Source organism: Corapipo altera, unplaced genomic scaffold, assembly GCF_003945725.1.
Source record: "Corapipo altera isolate COAL_440 unplaced genomic scaffold, ASM394572v1 0, whole genome shotgun sequence".
NCBI lineage: Eukaryota > Metazoa > Chordata > Aves > Passeriformes > Pipridae > Corapipo > Corapipo altera.
Window position 1 is genome coordinate 63,033,442 of NW_020884872.1, and position 22,055 is coordinate 63,055,496.

The following is a 22,055-nucleotide window of genomic DNA, read 5'->3' on the forward strand; positions in this document are numbered from 1 at the left end:
GAGGAGAAATTTAATTTAATGTAAATATATATGTGGGTGTAAATAAGCCTTTGTAAATATTTTCCCCTTCCTCCAATAACGAATGGTTGTGTTTTGTCTGAAAACTCTCCACATGGGGTGAAAAAGATACCAAGTCCATACCATCACTAAACCCTCTCACAGGGGCAAACTGTGGGAGGGGGGCTTGAACTTAAAAATTAGATTCCTAGGAGTTTCAAACCACCACAGTATGAAACATAATCAGCAAGTTTGTGGGTAACCGAAGTCACTCTGTTGCTATTCAATCTGCATATTACTTTTTGATCCTCTAGTCCTTGGCGTGTTTCAGTGAACAACGTGGTTCTTATGACAGTTTAGCACATGTAGTCATACATTTCTACAGAGTGCAATGCACTGTCTTTCTTATGTTAAATAGAAACTTCATCTCTTTTCACAGGAAGATGAAGAGTGTAATTGGAGGGTGTACTTTGTATCACGAGTACTCTTCCAGTGCAGCATAGCTACTAAGCTAAGGTTTTTCTCGTAACAAGTTTCTTAAGGGGCAGTTTTATGACAGATGTGAATCAGAACAAGCTTTGTAAGCTTCCACTCTCCTTCACCTATGTTATAATGAGAGCTTTTAGTTAAGAAAAATGAATGCTTTCACTTACTTTTACAAAATATTTCTGCAGAAATGAGGGAGATGACTATGTTGAATTGTGATATAGAGGTTATCCTGCAGGACCTGGAGATGCAACTAGCTCTTAGTTATGTGTTTGGGGAAGGTGGGGGGGAAGGGACGGGTGAGAGAAATTATTACAGGAGTTGTAATTATTACAGGTGTTTTTATTATTACAGTAGTACCCCTTAATTGGGAATAGTGTCTCAAGGTGGTTTTGGTTCATTGTACAACAACCTAACCAAAATGAAGACTTACAAAACAAAGATATATTTGCCCAGAAAAACACAGGCCAGTCAACATAGTTTTTGTTACCCTATAAATGAAAAATTTAGAGAGAGCAGAATCTCAGCCTCTATTTAAGTGTCAGGGCATGGTGAGCACCAGCTCTCCCTAAGGTATGTGGTGCTGAGGGAGATACTACGGCCAGCAGAACAAGGGGCCATGCTGGCCAGGGCCCATCCCACTAACCCCAACCGAGGCAAGAAAGACCAGCCCAGGGATGGTAGCCACGTCCAGACCGTCAGGCAATTTTGTGATGATGAAGCAGGTCTGAAGAAATCAAGCCAGGAAGTCATGCCAAAGATCAGGGTCAGGATCAGTTCCAGTGAAGTTAATGAGAGTCAGACACAGTCTAGTGATGATTTAGCATATCCACAGTGATGAGATAGGTGAAGCTCAGAAGTCACATTGCAGATCGGGATCAGCAGGGTTCATATCTGACAGAGTGAAGATCTGTCTTCTTTTCTGTGATGTGATATGATACATGCAGGAATCCATCCTGTTTGTGAATGCCATGAATAGCCTCATGAGGCTCAAGGGCTTTGCTTGTTACTTCTACAGCCACCATTAATCTGAAAGAAAAAAGTCCATGATTATGTATGTGTCAATCAGTTTCTGAAAAATAATGTAATTCCTTATCCCTATCTGTCTACAAAACTGTATTCATTTTCATTCATGAGTTCCCTTTGTATTGAACAATCATGCTGATGCCAATTTCCCCTTTGAGGATCTTCTCAAAGAAGTTAGGATAGCCTTAGACAAGATTAAAAATCAAGAAGGAATTCATCACAAAGTCAGTCACTGTACCCTACTAAGTGCTCATAAAGTTATTTACCGTTATGTTGAGCTTCAGCTCTGGACTTCAGATAGATGCAGGTTTTACAGTTAGAAAAGCACCAACAAACATTTACTTTTGTCCCATTAAAAGAGACAGAATATGAACACATGCACAGGCTTGCCCCATGCTGACTATACTGGAAGATTAATAAAGGCAGCCAAGCTGTGACAGTCCAGATACAGCATTTGGGTGGATGATATGTACTTTCAAACAGCTTTCTTTATCAGAACTACAACATGAAAAAAGGAAGAATGTTGTCCCAAAGGTGGTTCAAAGCGTACATGATTAAGAGCAGTACACTAGTCAACTCTTTTGCATTCTTCACTGAAACTAAGAATAGAGCACCAAGACAGAGTATTTTCAGAACGGCATGCAGAGGAACAAAAGCTGTGTACAGGGCAAAGAGCTCTGCAGCAAAAGCAGCAGGCAGGCTTATATATGGAATGGTGCTGAGAACTGAGCATTGAAAGGTACTGATCCCAAATGCATTGCTTTGGCATATCGTGAGCTTGACTCTCCTACCCTCTGCCCCTCGACAGCAGTGCCACTTACTGTAACACTTTCAGTCCCTGTACTGATCACTCCAAGTTCTGTTTAAGTGATATGACTTTCCTGTGGCCCTTCATGTCACAAGTCAGTAATGATACTGGGGATGAGTGACAATATAACTGAAATGAGAAAGTATGTACAAGTACGATGGTTCTATATGGGAGTTTTGTTGCATTTATGCCTAGGGGAGATTCACATTCTCCAGCTAAGGGCAATCTAATAGATAAAGAACTAAGCTTAGCTCTTTCTATGATTAATGAATTAGCACTTAACTGAAGTTCTCACTTTTGTCTGGTAAAGACAAACTAGCACCTACAAAATGCAGTTCACCCACTGTTAAAATATAAATTTAAAACAAATGGAAAGAACCTGTGGAGATCCTTCGATGTCTTCACTGACTATAGAAGACTCTTCAATACCTGGTTTAGACTAGAAGAGTACATTTTATGTGCTGAAGGCAAGTGAGGTAAATCTCATTTTTTCAAACTCTTCTGGGGATTTCAGCAATTTTCAGTCAATAAATTCACTCCCTTTCAATAGATTTTATTATACATATTCATATTAATTCAGAAAACGCAGATATATTTAAATAGCAATGTTAAGGACTCCTTGGAATTAACAATAAAATTCTCTTGTGATCCTCAGAGAGTAAAATTTTGAATAATGATACTTCCAAGGTAATCTGCACATCTCTGAAAATAGTTTTTGATAGTCTGAAAACTGAAGACAGATTTTTTTTCCCCTAAAACGTTTAATGACTCGTTCCCTTACTCCTTTTGCTTCAGGCTTTTATCATTATGGATATTAAACTACTTTCACAAACTGTGGGAAGTGTTAAGTTGCAAATATACTCTCCTGTTGTACAGACTTACTTGGATAGTGGTTAAAAGGATTGATGCTGCTACTAACCTAAGTGTCCTGACATATTCTCTTGTCAAAATCTATTCCATCCTTCTCTTTTATAATTTTTTTCCTTTTTTTTTCTGTTATAATATATTGATTTTTCTCACCTGCAGAACTTCCCATTCAACCTTGGAAACTTTTGCAATATGAAGAAGTTAACTCTCTAGTCAGTACAAGACAGCAGTCCCATCATTAATTTGTTAGATTTCTGAACTGGTACCTTTGTGCATTCTCCCCAGATGACATTCACTCTATTGAAGATGTCACGTGTAAACATTCACAAGCAAATTCATTATTATTTTTTAAATCTTTCTTTAGAATGTTCCTTCACCAATCTGCCCATAGAATGAAGACTTTAGTTACAGGCTTTCTCACAGCTAGGTGTGGCTCCTCATATTGTCTGTATTTCCTGTCTGTCTTCTACAAAGAGACAGCAAGATTTTGGGGCATTGCCTTGTTTTCATTCAAAACACTTACAGCTCTAGAACCCTGGCATTTTACAGTAATAACCATCTTGATTAATACACAGCGCTTGATACTTTTGTTACGTGCAAAAACCATAAACACCTAAACTCTATTTGATTTCTATACTTTTTCTTTGAGTTTCTGCCTGCATTTACATGAGAAAACTAACCAGAACAGATATATCAGAATAAATAATACTTACTTTCCATATTTAACTTTCCACTCTTCAAATAAGACTAGAAGTAACTAAGTACCTGTTGTAATTTCTCAGTGTTCACCATATTTACTAAATAATCCATATATTTATAATTGACATTGTTTAATACAGCTTTCAGACTCGTGGTATTTTCTAGCTTTGAACTATACATGTGCACAGTCTCATAATTGAGTATTTTATCCCCATATCTTCTAGTATGGTTTGTGAGAGAGAGGTGGGGATGGATATAATTTTTATATATACTACATAAATATATATTTACAATCTTTATTATTATAATTAACATAATACTTATGTTTTAGGTGGAAATAGAGGAAAGTGGTCTGTGTATCTAGAACCAAAGTCTGTCATTGTACAACCATTTATTTTAAACTGGGAGATTATACAAGCTATATTCATTCAGATTCAGCCTATGTAAATCATGGCTTTGCAATCACTTAGGAGTTGTATGGCATTAATCTACAGTGACAGCGTTCAACAGAGTCTAGAAAGTTGTTTGATTTCACACTCTGTAATTGACAGTTCTTGATTTCCTGTAAGATTTTGGATCACAGACAAAACGTTTTTTCAGTAACTGCGTATTGGCTGGACAGCTACAGCTGAAATGCAGAACTGTTGTGGTTGGGTGATATGATCAACATTCATCACAAACTAATAATGGTGATTTTGAACATCTTAATTTGAGATCACACAACTCCATGTAGTGTGAAATAAGATGTCTGGGTGATTGCAAAGATTTTGACTTGTCTGTGTGCTGATAGCCTGCAGAAGATTTTAATATTCTGAAGTCCCACCAGATGGGCAATCTGCTGCAGTATATTACCTTGGCTCAGTTTTAAACTGCAAGGGTTTGATATCTGATGTCACCTCAAGGGAAAAATAATAAACAGTTGCAGTAACATTTTTTAATCTCTCTACTCTTGATTTACCTAGGCTTTGACTGATGCAATACTCAGCTTAGGATAACTGTACAAAAACAGAGTTTCTACAATACCAAGGCATAAAAATGCATAAGGGGATCAGAAATGGAATGGGAAAAAAATGAGTAACTATTATTTAACTGTTCTATGCATGCCTTCTAATCCTATGTGCAAAAACTTAACTTGTTGCAAAATAGGTTTGGAAAAGCATACAGATATAAGAAAAAATGGCAGAGAAAAATGTAAAATACTACAGATAAAATTTTGATTAATTTTTATAGCTACAAGAAATGCAGTCAGTTTTCTGGATCAGTGGGGTTATTTATTCTGGGAGTGAGTAGATAGCAATACCAGCACTCCTCTACTTCAAGGTTTTGTTGGATAAATTCTTTTGTGGAATATTCCATGGAAACAACCTGAGTCAATGGTAATTCTGTAGCTCTTGATTGCAGTCCTCAGAATTGGACTTTTGTCCATTTCGGTCCTGGACAACTCATAGTTTCAGGTATTTCATGCTGTTGTTCATCTCTTTCATTGTGCACAAAAAAGACTTATAATTTACAGTTTATCAGCTGAGTAATCTGACCAGTAGGCTATTCAATGAATATGACATAGAGGATGTATTCAACTTTTTGAACTGACCTGTAAATTCAGATTATGTTTTTTTATTTGCTTTTTTTTGGTTTTGAGTTTTTGTTTTGTTTTTAATCAGTTGCTTCGGACTATAGCAAATATGTCATGTTAAAAGAGAGAGAGAAATGTTAAGAATTAGGAGCTGTTGTAATAGATAGCTCAGTCTGAATTAGGGAGCCAAAGGAGGAACTACAATAATGTCTGTTCTGTTACGCAGAAACATTTGGAACTTGTCACTGAATAAATAAGATCTCATCTAAGTGCTTTTCCCTACCATGGCTGGTGAACACAAGTATTACGAGTAAATGGTAGAGGAAATAATCTGAGTTGAAAACTATGATGCAGTAAAAGATGTAAAAAGGATGTAACTAGGATGTAAAAGATCACTAGAACTTTAACCTGGATTCTGAAAGAAAAATAAAAGGTTTAAGGAACATTTATATTTGCCATCTAAGCACTGAATGAGGAGGAAGACCATCAGAACATCCTTTACTTCCAACTGTATCTGTTTATGTCACTTGTTATGCTTCATAGCTTTTAATTATCTCAAGCTAAACGTTTAAGTAACTTTATCATGTCAATACACTGTGAAGCCTGACTGAGGATGGGTCCTTCTACCCAAATGTGTTATGCATTTTTAAAAAAATCTGAAAATATTTAAGAGTCTACGAGTAATGCAGAAGCCAAATGTATAATGCCAGGAAAGGAGAGACATCTGAGAAAAGTCCTGATGGAAAATGGAAACGAAAGTACACAGCTGAAGATTCCGAATTAATACATAAAAGCATGACGTAGCTATTTGCCTGAGAACTGAATTTAGGAGGGCCAAAACAGGCTTAAGGAGCCTACAGTGCTCTGAAACTACAGACTTGAAGGGCTAAAAAGATGATAGGCATATCATCATGGGTTGAAATTTCAATACAGACCTGTTCATACTCTGGTAACCAGGACATTACCAACATGCTAAGTAAAAACCAAAATTGACCCCACTACTCTGCAGAAGTTACAAGTGATGACAGTGTATGTACATCACAGAAAAAATTGTACCAGTCCCATCACTAGTCCCAGTTAGTCCATCAGTACAGCAATATATATAATTCCCTAGAGTAATGGGTCATTCATTTTGTCCTTTTCACTTTTCTAGAGAGTTGTGCTATATCGAAGCCTGACACTGGGACAAGCTGGGAATTGCTGGAGAGCCACTTTGTAGTTCTAGGCTATTTAATATACACTGTTAAGTCTATAGTTAGGAGACTAAGCTCCCAACATTTTGCAGTCAGGACAAGGTGCTGAGAGAGCCTATATCATTGGAAATTTTCAGGAAAAGTTCTCTCGCCTTCTATCCCTGTCATTAAAAAACTTGTTGGTTTGACTTTTCTTCTTTGAGAATCCTAGAAAATAAGATAGAATGAAGAAGAAAAATTACATGGGACTCTACTCCAGCACATTATAGGACAACTTGTACTTGGCTTGCCACAAACAAAAGCCAGATAGGTGGAATGATTTGTTTTGAAAGTGTGATTTGCTGAAATATGCTGCTTATGTTTGAAAGGCCACAGATAAACTGATTACACTAATTCTGAAGAAGATTGCTTCATATTGTTTAACTCAAAGACAACATATTCAAAGTGGATTATGATAGAAATGGCTGACCTATGCCTGAGTCTCGCTCAAGAACAAGTGATGTCGTGCACTGCTCACCTTTGAGGTACTTCTTAGCGAACAAAACCCTTCCCAGAAAAAAGGGTCTAAATGTCTCCATTTCTAAGAGAGGTTGTATTTTTTCACTGAGATGCATAGTACAGTACTGTGCAGTGATTTAAAGTAATTTTGGTGTTTTGTAGCTGAATGTCATTCCCTTTAAATGAGATACTGGCAGTTAGATGACTTTGATTGCTGCCAGCTGTCAATACCCCTGAGGAAAGCAGAGATACTTCTATGATGGAAGCTGAACAAGAAGTCTGATGATCAAACACATCACAAGTTTTGTCAGAGGATTACCGAATTAAATAAAATAGATGTGTGTTTACACTCTTATAGTCATAAACAAGCTGTCTGTGAGTTTTCTTTTTTTTTTCTTACAGATAACACTTCATACTCCAGTATGTAAAGAGTTTTTTGTAGCCTCTGTTTTTGCATTATGGAATACGTCTCCGGATAGAGACCAAAAGAGCTAAAACAACCATTTTCCTCTTGTCCAAATGTCTGTCCATTTTCCTTGCATAAGGAACAGATAAGATTTAAACAGATAAGAGTAAAAGTGATTTACTTATTACTACTACTTTTTGGAGTAAATGGATATATGGGCTAAAATTTCAAAACTAGACACTCAAAACTTGAAATATGCAGTTGATTCATTAATCCAATACCTCCTGTGCAGTACAAGTCAGGTATTGCTGTTGCACACAGTCATTTACATTCTGTTAGTTTCTATATGTGTATACACACTAGATTATGCCTAATATTGAAAAATGTAGTCCATATGTTTTGTGAGTCCTCTTCTGTTTCTTCTCATTACACCTGCTTGCTCATAGTCTTCAACACAAAATTAACTGAAAGCAATAAAAGGGGAAGTGAAGACAAGCAATACAGTTTAAAAAGTCTAAAAACTAGGTTTAAAAAGTTTAAATCTGTCTTTACATCTATACATTATCAAGTAGCCGAGAATATAAAGTGTTTCTTCGGGTTGGTATGGTCTCCTTTAAGGTCTTCAACGTTAGCCAAATGACACATTTTAAAAGTGTGTGGAGCTGATTAATGTTGGATATAGAAGTATAATCTTAATAGAGATACCTACTGGGAGGACATATCCAACCTTAAAAATCTTAATAATGAAACAAATAATATCTAATTATCTTATGTGGTAAGGGAATGTGAAATTTCTATAAATTTTATTCCTCAAAGGAAAAAAATTATATCTTTTTTCTTGACAAAGGGCTAGATTTACTAGAAATTAGCATAAGTCAATACAGAAATATATCTGAGTATTGCATGAACACCAAGGTGTCTAAAGTCTGCAAAAATTATTTATAAAACTTACTGTACCTTCTGGGGCACCAACCACGCAAAGTTTTTTTCCCAAGTTTAGTAAAAGCTTCTGAGAGACTTAATGACAGTTAGTAGCCGTTATGTAGCAGCCACAGTAGGGAGTCCTGTAGTGTTATACATCTCATCTGTCAATTGGCTTTCTACTTGGAGAGGGATACTAGCTAAGCAGGGAGGCGAATCACCAAGGTCCCCTGTCCTTTCATGAGGCAATTCTGACAAACTGAAAAACAGAGACCAAACTGAACAGTCAGCCAACAGCAGTCATATGAGAAGGGAATTAAAGAAGGGTTAAGAGCCAGGTGTATCAGGCGTGTATCTGAAGGGACAAGTGTCAAGAGGATGGAGCCAGGCTCCTCTTAGTGGTCAGGCGAGAGGACAAGAGGCAACGGGCAGAAACTGGAATACAAAAAGTTCCACCTGAATAGGAGGAAAAACTTCTTTGCAGTGCAGGTGACCATGCACTGGAACAGATTGCCCAGAGACGTTGTGGAGTTTCCCTCGCTGGAGATATTCAAAAGCTGTCTGGACACAATCCTGAGTAACGTGCTCTAAGGGACCCTGCCTGAGCAGGAAGTATGAACTGGATGACCTCCAGTGGTCCCTTCCAACCATTGCCATTCTGTTAATCTGTGATTCTCTTATTCTGTGGTTCTGTGTGAATATCTCATATTCTTCAGAGGTGGGTGGTCTGTGTGTTTTTCTCAGTGATCCTTACTTAGGGTTAGCTATGTGCACAGACCAAGGCAATCTAGACTAAGAATTGAAGTTCTTTGAAGTTTTGCAGTATGTGAAGGTTATGAATACATTACTGGAATGGGATTTAGGCTCCAGTTCACTTTTTACTCAGATACAAATCCTTGGTGACTCTGAAAAAGCAAGTGAAGGCTGTAAAAAACAGTCAGGAAGGCTGTGTTTACACCTTTCTAGTGTGGTTCATTTTAACATCATTCCCAGCTTTCTAGATAAGGGAACAACTGAAATGTACTGTGTCTGTCGTCCCCAAATGTGCATTCCACTTCTGTGAGTGCTCAGTGGTAGATGAGGGGTTGGTATGCACATCAAGTCTAGCTCTGATAGCCAGCGAATGCCTGGACTAGGGAAAGCTTCTTACTCTTAAGTGTAGCTGATTAAGTGCCTCTAATAAGTAATTACATGTAACATAAATTGCTTTCTGAACATCATAAATGTTGATTCTCTTTTGCTGCTAAGATGACCTGCTAATGTGGGAACCCGACTGAGGCTGGGTAAAAGGAATTCCGTCCTTCTCTTTTGTGCTTTGAACCTCTCAGGTGAGGTACCTTTTTTAATCTTCCATATTCCTTCCTTTTGCTTTGAAGTGAGCTTTTATTCAGTATGTTCATCAAGATATTCTCTATCTTCTTTTTTTTTTTTCATGCCTTATGACTCAAATGTCTGACAACCTCAAAACTCGAACATGCTGATCTTTAGAACAGCACTATGAAGTGGGCAGGCTCAGTGCCTCCTGAAGAAAAGGAGAAAAGGAAATGAGGACTAAAGTAGCTCAAATGACTTCTCAGCAGCCACACACTAAATCTGTGTATGAGCAAAAACTCCAGTTCTAAATACCACACCTGCCCCAAACCATGTGTGTTGTGCATATGTAGTCACTGGCAAACCCCAAGCTGAACCCACCAGGGAGTAGGAGACCCTGGGTCCAGGCAGGGGTGTCATGTGGGTAGAGGGTCTATGCTGGTATTTGAGGGAACCCACGAGTGTGGGGTGCTGCTGGGACAAGTGTGTGAGTGCTGTGCGTGTGCAGTGCGCATCCAGCAGGATCAGCCAGTGAGTCGGGAGCTTGTGGGATGAGTAAGGGGGCCAGGATCCAGGAAGGGGTGCAGGGTGAGCAGAGGGGCTGTCCCAGTGCTCAGGGGATCTATAAATGTGTGTGTGCTTGTGTATAGCTAAGGAAACGTGTGTTAGATGAATGGACAGTGAAGAGGATTGAGAACTGGCTGATTGGTAGGTCTCAGGGGGTAGTGATCAGAGACACAGAGTCTAGTTGGAGGCATGTAGCTTAGCATTGTTCCTTGGGGTTCAGTATTGGGTCCAACCTTGTTCAACTTATTCATCAAAGACCTGGATGAAGGGACAGCAAGTTTGTAGATGATACAGGACTGGGAGGAGCGGCTGACACACCAAAAGATTTTACTGCCATTCAGTGAGACCTGGACAGGCTGGGGAGTTGGGCAGAGAGGAGCCTAATGAAGCTCAACAAAGGCAAATGCGGGGTCCTGCACTTCGTGAAGAATAACTCCAGGCTGGGGGCCAACCTACTGGAAAGGAGCTCTGTGGAGAAGGACCTGAGAGTCCTGGTGGACAACAAGCTGCCCATGAGCCTGCAGTGTGTCCTTGTGGCCAGGAAGGCCAATGGTATCCTGGGGTGCATTAGGACAAGCATTGCTAGCAGGTCGAGGGAGGTGATCCTGCCCATCGACTCAGCACTAATGAGGCTGCATCTGGAATGCTGTGTCCAGTTCTGGGCTCCTTCAGTTCAAGAAAAACTGGAGAGGGTCCAGTGGAGGCTATGAAGATGATAGGGACTTGAGCACCTCTCTTATGAGGAAAGGCTGAGAGAGCTGGGCCTGTTTAGCCCGGCAAATAGATAACTGAGGGGGATCTTACCAATGTATACAAATATCTTAAGGGAGGGTAAAAAGATGACAGAGCCAAGTTCTTTTTGGTGTTTCCCAGCAACAGGGCAAGGAGCAATAGGCCGAAACTGAAACACAGGAAGCTCCATCTGAATATGAGGAAAAACTGCTTTACTGTGATGGTGACAGAGCACTGGAACATGCTGCCCAGAGAGGTTGTGGAGTCTCCTTCCCCAGAGATATTCAAAAACAGCCAGGACACAATCCTGTGCAACCTGCTCTAAGGTGAACCTGCTTTAGTACGGGGGTTGGATTAGATGATCTCCAGATATCACTTCCAACCTCAACAATTCTGTGATTCTGTGAACTTGAGCAGTGCAGTGTGTGTGCTGCACTAGTGACCTTCTGCCTCTGCCAGCCCAAGAGGAGAAGAGGATGTGTCTGTGTGTGCCTGTGTCTGACGTGAGTCCTGAGTGTGGGGCCTGTTGGGGCAATGCCTTATCTGTGGCTGCTTGTGTGAACAGCTGTGTCTGTGTCGTCTGTGTATGTGTGTGTCCACGTGTCTGTGTGTCTGCGTGTTTCTGGGATACATACTTACCTTTTCCACAAAGGGAAAAGCATCAGCCATGTCTGAATAGAGGCCCCAGATCCCTGGGCACCGGGCTGGGCTCCAATGGCCAGACAGGAGGAATTCGCAGGCCTGGAACAGCTAGAGCTGGTGAACACTTGTAACAGCTTAACATTATGCCATTGTAACACTATTATCTGGTTACTTCCCAAAACTAATTTTTTTTTCTCTTCCACTGTCCTTTAAAGTTACAAAGATATTATGCTTATAAAGACATGGAGCACAGTGATTAAGAGCAATATTTTCAGTGACTACTTCTTTTAGGTTCCTCCACTTAAAATGAAAAAAGGTTCAGCATAAATTATTTTCAGTGAATTTGAATCTTGTCATAATGTTGTAGTTAATAAAGCTGGAGCCCTTCTAGGGCATATGGGGCCCTTAGTGCCCTGTAAATAAGGAATTAAAAAAAATGAGGGATGAAAAATTGTTTGACATTTTTGAAAATTTGACTTCTGATGTGGTTAATATCACACAGCAGATGTAACAGGCTACAGCTCATTGCCTGAGGTGAGCTAACTGAGCAGAAACCACAAGGAGAGATTATACCCACAGAAACAGTTTATTACAAGAGAGCTGAAGGGCATTGGCTGTGAATAAGCAAGAGAAAATTTATGCTATAGTTTAACCATCACTTTAAACTCCTGAAGCTGACAAAAGAGGCATTTCAGCCTTCCCCAGATTACTTTTACTGATGCTGTGCCCACACAAACAGTTGTGCTGGACAAAGGGAGGTGATGGCAGAGGAGCAAGCAAAATAAATATTCCATTTTTAACTTGGAACAAGGTTTTCTCCCTAGTTTACCGCCTGCAAACACAAACTTTTATGTTGGCACAAGCGAGGAGTTAATATAAGGATAGGAATGAATGGCTGAGCAAGGGAACCATAATGAATCTCTTTATTTAGCTGGTCTATGCTGCATAAAAATGACTGCAGAATTATGGCATTGTAATTGCTTTGTGAATAAGTAGGAAAATAGATTTCCTTATAGTACATAGCATAATTCAGGTTGGAAGGTTACCTATTCCCAACTCCTGATAAGAACAGACCACTTCAGCAGTAGTTGAAGTGGCTCAGGGCCTTCCTCAGTTGGGTTTTGAATGTTTCCATGGTGGAGATGACACAATCCATTTGGACAGGCTGTTTCAGTTCTTAACCCTTCTTTGGAAATAATTTTTTCTTTACATCCTATTGGAGTTTATTTTGACAACATATCTCATCTAGGGAAGCCCTGACCTGATCACTCACTCTATTTCAAATGCAGCCTCCATAGTGCTGAATAAAGAGAAATAATTGACTTTCTTGATCTGCTGGCTAAGCTTTTGCTAATGCAGCCCAGTATGTGGTTAACCTTTGTCACAACAGGGTACATTGCTGACTCACATTAAACTTATGGGCCATCAAGATAACTTCCCCGCTAGTCCTTTTCATCAAAGCTCTTTTGTAGCCCTTCCTCTCCTGTTGCATGGAGTTTTCTCTCTTACCTTGCAGACCACTAGCATGTGATTGTGTGGGATGAAATAGCAGAGTAATTCAGAAAACTTGGAAACAAGCCCACGTTGAAACTATTTCCTAGAGTAGTGTCCTAGTCTTTTTGGGTCCTCAGAAATCTGCATTTTTTTTCTTTCCATATCTCCCTCAGTTTACTAGGGTTAACCTTACCCCTTTTGCTTTCTACACATCTATGATCCTCCTCTTTGGAAGTTAAAAGTAAACACAGTAACAGCAAAACTTCTAAAAATTAAGACTATAGATGAGAAAGGAAAATGATAAGAAGGCACAAACATGATGCTTAGCTTTGCCGTTATTAGGACTCTGACACAGATAGAAGATTGCATAAACAATCGAAACAGAGACTATGTAACTAGCATATGTTACTAACATTAGAATAGTGTTACCAGATAAAGCTCTTTTAAAAGTACTTTTTGTTCCCTTTGTAATGATTTTGCTTTTGAAATTACTCTGTATGAAACTCTTTAGTCGTTACGAGTGTGACTATCCCTGCACTGTTCAAATGCCTTCCCCTACTTCATTTTATTTCTTATCAGGAACAGCACTCCAAACACTCGTCTCAGTGTTCATATCAAAGCAGACAAGATCCAAACCTCTGAAGGACTGAGTTGCTTTATGCATTTTTGTTCATCACAGAGAACAAACACCATACTTTCAAGAGCGTGAGGTGTATTTGTAGTGCCTTGCCTATTGCAAGGAAATTTTTCTACTCTTGATATTCTCCTTTGCTCATTCTTTCCTCAATTGTTATAGCTGAATTCATAAAACAGTTCTTTATATAGTTTGTTTTATAAATGGAACATTCTTCAGGAACAGAGCAAGAATGTGTGCACAGAAATCACTCAAAAGTCACCTCTATTGGAAAAATACCTCTTACTTTCAATAGTGAAAATTAGTAAATTTTGACATATGAAAAACATCAATTTTTTGTTTGCTCACCTTAAAAATACCATTTCAACAAGCAAAGTAATTTAGGAGTAACTTGTTTCATATTCTTTTACTTCTATAATAATTTAAAGACACACCTAATTAAGGTATCATTTTAAGTGGGAAGAAAATGTGATTTTTAAGGTTCAAGAGTGAAGTTTAGATTCAGATGGTGCTCTTTATTCTACAATACAGTAGTTCTGAGAAAAACATGCATTGTATTCCTTTTTTCAAGTTCTTGCATCAGGTTAAGAGTTTATTTTGCTATTATATCCATCTCAAACCTGCTAGGAAACTACTTTCTCATTATATCCATCCCAAACAGCAGCAGATTATTAGACCTGGATTTGACAGGGTGAGATTGAACTGTACCAGTTTGAGAAATGGTAACAGTTAGAATATTTTGTGTGTTTGGGATTATTTGTCTGTGAAGACCTCCCACACACTTTGTTCTCAGTTTTTCTTTCCAGTTATATAGAATAATACATGAAAAATAATACATGCAAAAATTTTCAGAATAAGTATAACCTATTTCATGAATAATTCATTTCTGTCTTGTATAACTTCATTATGTCATGTATAACTAGCACTTTGTACTGTCAGGCTGAAAAGCTACAAAAAGTGTTTAACCGTGCAGCATAAATTCATAACTTGTAATTTGAAAAGTGACATGATATTGCACAAGTCCTAGCATTTTTCAAATATGCTTTCCCAGATACCTTATTTAAGATGCAAAAAATACAAGACTTAGAGTTATTTTTTTCTACTCATAGAGGTCTGCTTTTATAGCAACAAATCATATATTTCATAATCTTCACTGTCCGAACAGCTCTCATAAAGGAATTATTTTCAGCTATTGGTCTTAATTGTACAAGATAGCTAAACCGTAGCTAAATATTTCATCAGTTATGTCAGGTTAGAGAATATAATATTATACCCGTCTTCTAAGTGAGGAAACTCTGGCACTACTTACAAACTAATGGCTGTTGTTCCCTAATTGCCTAAAGAAACAGCAACACAGCTGTGAGTTTGCTGTGGTTTGAAGCCCCAAAAATGACATGTCCTGTCTGGCACCCGCACATTTGGTTAGTTGGTTGGTTGTTCCAGTGGGAAGAAGATGAAAATTTCATTTGAGACTGTATTTGCAGCTACAACTATTTGCTCATGTTTGTATTAATATTCTTTCATGCAGTTTCATAGGTGCTGACCACAGAATGTGTTTCTGGAGAAAATTTTCCTAGAATGATGGTAAGTTGCATATGCCTTGGGATGCCCTCCTGCAGAAAAGGAAAACAAGCAAGCTGGCCTTCCTCTTCTTTCATCTCAAACTATGCAAATGAGTTACAAGGTCCTACCTTCAATACTAATATAATCATAGAATCATAGAATTGTTTAAATTGTAAAAGATCTTTAAGATCAAGTCTCACCATTAACTCAGTACTGCCAAGTCCACCACTAAACCATGTCCCTAAACATCTATCTATATGTCTTTTAAAGAAAGACCTCCACGGATGGGAACTCAATCCCTTCCCAGGGATTTATACTCCCAGCAGAATCCCCAGAGATTTAATGACAGAAGTCTTTCTTTCTCACACAAATAGCAGAAAGAAAAAAAAAGTCACTATAAAGAAGGATAAGAGTCCCTGTACTTAGTTTTAGACACCAAAATTAGGTGCCTGAAATTTCCCTTTAGAGGTGTTTTGAAAGTCCCACTTTTCTCTATTGAATAGAAAGGGAACCTGAGCGCTTACTTTGACATTGCTTCATTCCAAGTTTAAGTTTGTGACAGATGCAAAGTAAATCTCATACTTCTTTGGGGTTTTTTCATAGTGTGAAATACACATTTCTAAAATTACTATTCATGGTTACTAACAGTTGTTCCTCTGCACTGTTTAGAAACAGCTGCATTCAGGGTCAACAACTTCATTACCTAGTCATAAATTCAGTTAGGAGCTGTGTGTACAGATCCTCACTGACTTGCTAGTGTGTCCAATAAGGAACAGAATCAGGATTAATTGTTAAGTCTTACCATTCTAGTGTCCTTCAGTCTCAGTGTTACAAGCAGACTTAAAAAAACCTTCCTGCTTTTGTTTTAATTGCTTCATTTTTCCATCACAATCTGGAAGACAGAAGAATCATAGTGATTGATATGGATTTCTTTTTCTGGTAAATAAGATTTGGTTTGCATTTTAAACTGTTGAACAAGGTCTTTTTCTTTCAAATACATATTTTTCCCTTTAAGCATACCATTATATATATATCTCATGAATGCAGAGAAAAGATCACTACACAGAAATGGGACATGAATGACATTTTGCTATCATGTATCATCATGGTTTTAAAAATAATATGTTTGTTCAGATTTCTCTCTTCACAAATTGTGATCCAAGAGCAAGGCGACCTCATGGTAACCAACAATTACAGGCAAAACATCTCAGAAACAGTCTTTAAAGGATAAAGCCTCAGGCAAGTTCTGTTTCCTGTAATGTTAGACGAAAAGTTAATACAAAGTGAGTCTTCAAATGAACAGAAACTAATTTGATACTTGGCAGTAGCTAAGGAAGAGTTTCTTTCTTCTTTAACTTCTTATTTTGTTTTGCTTTTCCTCTTCACACAGAGAGATTCTGTAGTTTTTCATACTTCTTCATCAAACCTTTAAGGCAGAAGAGTCTAGATAAGACAAGTGATTCATTGAGCCAGACTTCCCAGGTGAAAAGTGTATGTTAAAATTACCTATGAAGAATGCAGATAGGAATTTTATATTCACCTATTCCCTACAACAACCTGGCATGTGAGATTATGCGGACATGCAAATTTTCTTACTAAATTCCATTTTCACAGTCTTTGAACCAGCAGTAATGCTGGGAATGCAACTACTGCTCTTCTCCATTCAGTATGCAGGTCACTATAAAATTGCTGGTTCAGAACCTCCTCATCTGGCCTGCTATCACCTTTTCATGTCAAAAAAAGTTGCTAAAGACATCAGTTCTAAACCCAAAGAGGACAAATAGATGACTCTGCCATCATCTCTTTGTAGAGGGGTTTGCTCGATGTTTCCTTGGAACACTTGACCTTGCAATGTCATTGCAACAAATTAATTCTGGCCTATAGGTAACTTATTTGTGTAGAAGTTGGCAGAAATTGGATGATTTATCAATCTTGTCCCTCATTTGCAATTGTAAATAGAGTATTGAGTAGGCAAGTTCTATTTTCATCATACAAATTGACTGTCTGGTACAGAATTATTCAAATACTAATCCTAATTTGCACCCTATGCAATACTATTCAAGTCAAAGGGTAAAGCTGGGGGTTTGACCTCACGCAGCAATTGACCCATTTATTTTTCATTGTGTTCTGTTTGATGCTTTATTTATTAGAGAGTAAAGACTGCACACAGCCTGCAATTGTTATTCCTCAGATGAAGAAGAAAATTTGAAGTCCTTTGCTGAGGCAGTTATGCAGCTGAGTACTGTGATCTTCGTTGCTGAGCTGTGGTTGTCACCAATTAATTAATCTTACTTCTAATCCAAGTTTTAAAGCAATGTAAACTTCATGTGGTCAACACAGATCTTAGAGCCTTCTTCCTCCTGCTGTGTTGGTAGAAGGTTCTCTAGCATTAAGGATGTAGTTGCATGAAAGGAAGAGTTCAGAACTGACTGCTCTTTTTTTTTCTTCAGAAAATGTATTTAACTTGTTATTGACTTTTCTATAACCTTGGCTATCCTTCCTCAGAGACACCCAGATTCATTATTTACTTGACAAGTTTTCAAACAAGCACCTTATGTTTTCTCTCATATTCTCCCCTCATCTAGGGATATCTTCTGCATAACACTTGCAAATTCATCTCACTAACATTCCTTAATTCCTTCAAAGACTTATTTCTTTTACTGTGAAGTCTAAACATTTGTGAAAATCATTGGGTAGCTCGTATTTTAGAACCTTACTGGTTTGGTTCATGAACATTGTTCCAATAGTTTCAAAGTTTTGATACAACAAACTGCCCATATCATAAAATCATAAAATGGTTTGGGTTGGAAGGGACCTTAAAGATTGTCTAGTTTCAACCCACCAACATGGGCAGGGATCCTACCCACTACGTCAGCTGGGTCAGTCCCATCAACCTGGCTTTGAACACTTCCAGGGATGGGGCATCCACAACTTCTCTGTGCAGCCTGTTCCAGTGCCTCACTACTCTCTGAGTAAAGAATTTCCTCGTAACATCTAAACTAAATCTCTCCTCTTTTGGTTTAAAACCATTTCCCCCTTGTCCTATCACTGCCTGCCCATGTAAAAAGTTCCTCTTCAGCATTTTTTATAAGCCCTTTCAAGTACTGAAAAGCTGCAATGAGGTCTTCCCAGAGTCTTGTCCTCTCCAGACTGAATAACCCCAACTCACTCAGCCTGTCTTCATAGGAGGTCCTTCACAGCTCTCCTCTGGTCTCACTCCTACAGGTCTTTGCTCTGTTGAGGACCCCAGACTTGCACACAGTACTCTGGGTGGGGTTTCATGAGAGTAGAGTAGTAGGGCAGAATCACCTCCCTTGACCACACTTCTTTTGATGCAGCCCAGGATACGATTGGCTGTCTGGGCTACGAGTGCACATTACCAGCTCATGTCCAGCTTTTCATCCACCACTTTTTTTAAAGCTTTAATTGACATTTTCCTCTGGATTTTTTTTGGTTTAATATTTTTAGTGGTGCCTTTCCCAGTATGATAATCTGTGACTCCCTATAATAATAATGAATTAGGAAAACACAATACCACATAGCTGCTTTTTTATAATGTAAACATGACTGTAATGTAAATATGTTTTGTTTATATGATTTTTACATGCAAGAAAAAGTTACAAAATTAATTGGTGGATTTTATGTATAGTTCAAAGATTAATCCTTACCCCAACAGCTAAATACAAGTCAATGAGATGAGGGGAGACATAGAAGCAAAATTATGAAGGTGAAGTCTGACACCTTAATTCCGTTTTTTTCTTTTCCTTACTTTATCTGCTCACTCTTACAGCCTGTCCCCTAAAATGGTGTCCAGCTCCCTCACTTTCTTTCCGTCTGTCTCCATTATGGATTTTGATTTGAACTGTAATATACATGGACTCACTGTCATGAAGTAAATAAATGGAATGCTATAGAGCACTTGCCTACACACTTCACAGCTTTTCTTGTTCATGAATTTGTATCTTAAATTTATTGTTTTAATATCTTAAAGTCCAACAGCTTATTAACTGCTCTGACACTCAGAATACACTTTTTTTGATCATGTGCCACTCATTCTAATGGCTTTGTTTTTTGAAGGACTACTAAATCTTATAAGCAGAGGTTTAATTTCCTCCTCTGAAAGGAAAGGAAAAAAATTACTAAAGTACTTGATGTTGGTTGTATAGCAATGAGGTATTCATCTCTATTTCTGTCTATTGAGATGCTTTTCAGTCTAATAATTGGGAATTGATCATTGTAAAAATCTATATTACAGCAACAAAAATGACATATGCATTGCACTGATAGGATTTTAATATTGAAATCAATTTTTCATAATAATATTGTATGGGGATGCATGAACTTTTCACACTTAAAATGTATTTTGAGACCTTCAAGAATACTTAGTATTTCTAATTATTTCATGCAGATTTCTATTCCCCCACTTGAATTGTTTAGTTAATAAGTACTGGAATTTTAAAATTACATTCTCTCACATTTTTTTCATTATTATGATGAGAATTTTATCTTCTTTGGGCATTTATATTTCCATAGGTAATAAGCATAGTCAGTTGTTTCAAATCTCCTGATTCTGAACTGGTTTCTGCAGTTTTTCATACTGTAAAATTAATTACAGAAGTTCAGTAGTAGAACAGTTGGAGAGAATCAGGTGTTGGGTGAGGGGCAGAATGGAGAAATTCAAAATGTGGAGAATCAGTTGAAGGAGGAAGAACCTGAAGAGGGATCTGAGCCACAGAGATTGAAAAGCTGTTTCCTGTAGTCTGCGCATTAAAGTGTTTCAGGTTCAGCAGGAGAACATGGCAAGGTAAGCTTTGTGGTAAGGTGGTCTCCATCAGATGAAGCTCTTACCTTTGGCACACTAGGGTCCATTTCCACCAGAACTTGACAACAACTAGGAAAAACTTTCTGTCTTAATTTTCTCCTGCAGTAAGTGTAGTAACAAACAGGTTAGCACCAGCCCTGGCAAAGCATTGCACTAGAAGAGAGCATACACATGAAGAAAAGTAAAGGTCTACACTATGCCTCTCAGTGGAGGCAAAGGCATCCTTACCAGCTGTGAAAGCATTAGAGGGGATGCTGCTCTCCACAGGATAGAACCCATGTGGTCCCTACATGGTTCCAAACTGACTCTTGCCACATGATTCCAGATCTCTGGAATCAGCTTGGAGCATGTGCTGCTCTTCAATTTGTGTGAACCAAAGCTGTGTTTTTGTCTCAGTCAGCTAGAAGTGTTGAAAAAAGAAGACCAATTCAACCTTACCCTAAAGTTTGATGCTCAAGAAAAAGAGCTGACCCAACAAGTAGGGTATTTCAAGGAGCAGACTCTGAAACTATCTGGGACAGGCTTTGCATTTTTAGTCTCTCTTCCATCATTTTGATATCTGTTCTATTAGATACCATGGATCATGCAGGAAACGAGGGTTGGGAGACTGATTCTCTCCTTTACACTTAAGCAGAGGTTCTTGTCACGTATGCTGGTGTCATTCAGTACTGGGTGTCCATGGTGGGGGGCTGGCAGTGGGGGCTGCAGGGCAGCCACTGCAAGAAGTGTTTATGGCTGCCCCATGGTGGACACAGGATCTCAGGGAAACGATATTTTGAAAAGGGCCAAACACTGCAAATGCAGTGAGGACTGAGGAGAAAATGTGAAAGAAACAGCCCTGAAGACACCAAAGTGAGAGAAGGGGGAAAGGAGGAGGTGCCCCAGGGCAGAAGCAGAGATTCTCCTGCAGCCTCTGGAGGAGACCATGGTGGGGCATAGGAAAAGTGTGAGGAGGAAGGAGTGACACAGTGGAGCTCTTACGGACTGGCTCCAACTCCCACTCCCCATCCCTCTGCATCATTCATGGAGGAGGAGGGAGAGGAGCTGGGAATGAAGGAGTGCTGTGGATCCTGGGAAATAGACAGGGCTGGGAGAAGGGCAGGTGTTTTTAGTTTTGTTTTAGTCTCTTACCATCCTATTCAATTGTCAGTAAATTTATTTTCCACAAGTCAAGTCTGTTTTGCCCATGACAGTAGGTCGGGAGCAATTTCCCTGTTCTCATCTCGACCCATAAGCTTTTTCATCATATTTCCTCCCCTGTCCAGCTGAGGAGGGGGCTGAGTGAGTGAGCAGTTGGGTGAGAGTTTGCCTGTTAACCACTGCTGAACCACCACACCTACAACACAGAATGATACATGGTCTCTAGTTCTGTCACTGACTGACTATCCATGACTTATTCCTCTGTCTGAAAGAGGTTTAAAGATACTTCCCTTGGAGTAGCACCACAGGCTTTAAGTATCTGCTCTCTATAAAATGGTACCTCCTTGTTACTCTTCATAATTATGTGGTGAGTAAATAGTATATAGTGAGTGTAATAGGCAGTGAGTTGAATGTATATTTGTTAAACAATCAGCAATATCACAGATACAGATTTAAGGAGGAAAATATTTCAAGTAAAAATGTGCCAGGATGTGCCCCTTGGTTAATGTCTTTTATTTGACTATTGACAAAATGATTAGCCGCTTAAGAGCAGTATGATTATTTTATTAATAAGAATTAATATCAGATATTGATACTAATTAATGATGCCATTGCAATTCAGATGACCCAACTTCCTTTTTAATATTCAACTTAGCCATTTTTCCCAAGGCATTTT

General features: G+C 38.6%; 1 long non-coding RNA gene across 1 annotated transcript in view; it reads right to left on the reverse strand.

The window, feature by feature from the left end:
* Window positions 1-1,129: 1,129 nt before the first annotated feature.
* The window catches only part of LOC113950469, a 62,270-nt gene continuing 41,344 nt past the window's right edge, over window positions 1,130-22,055 (reverse strand). Inside the window, exons 5-6 of the long non-coding RNA XR_003528742.1 lie at window positions 16,220-16,309; window positions 1,130-1,512 (exon numbers count right to left, since the gene is read on the reverse strand). This is a non-coding gene — a long non-coding RNA (uncharacterized LOC113950469). The remainder of the gene's footprint in view (window positions 1,513-16,219; window positions 16,310-22,055) is intronic.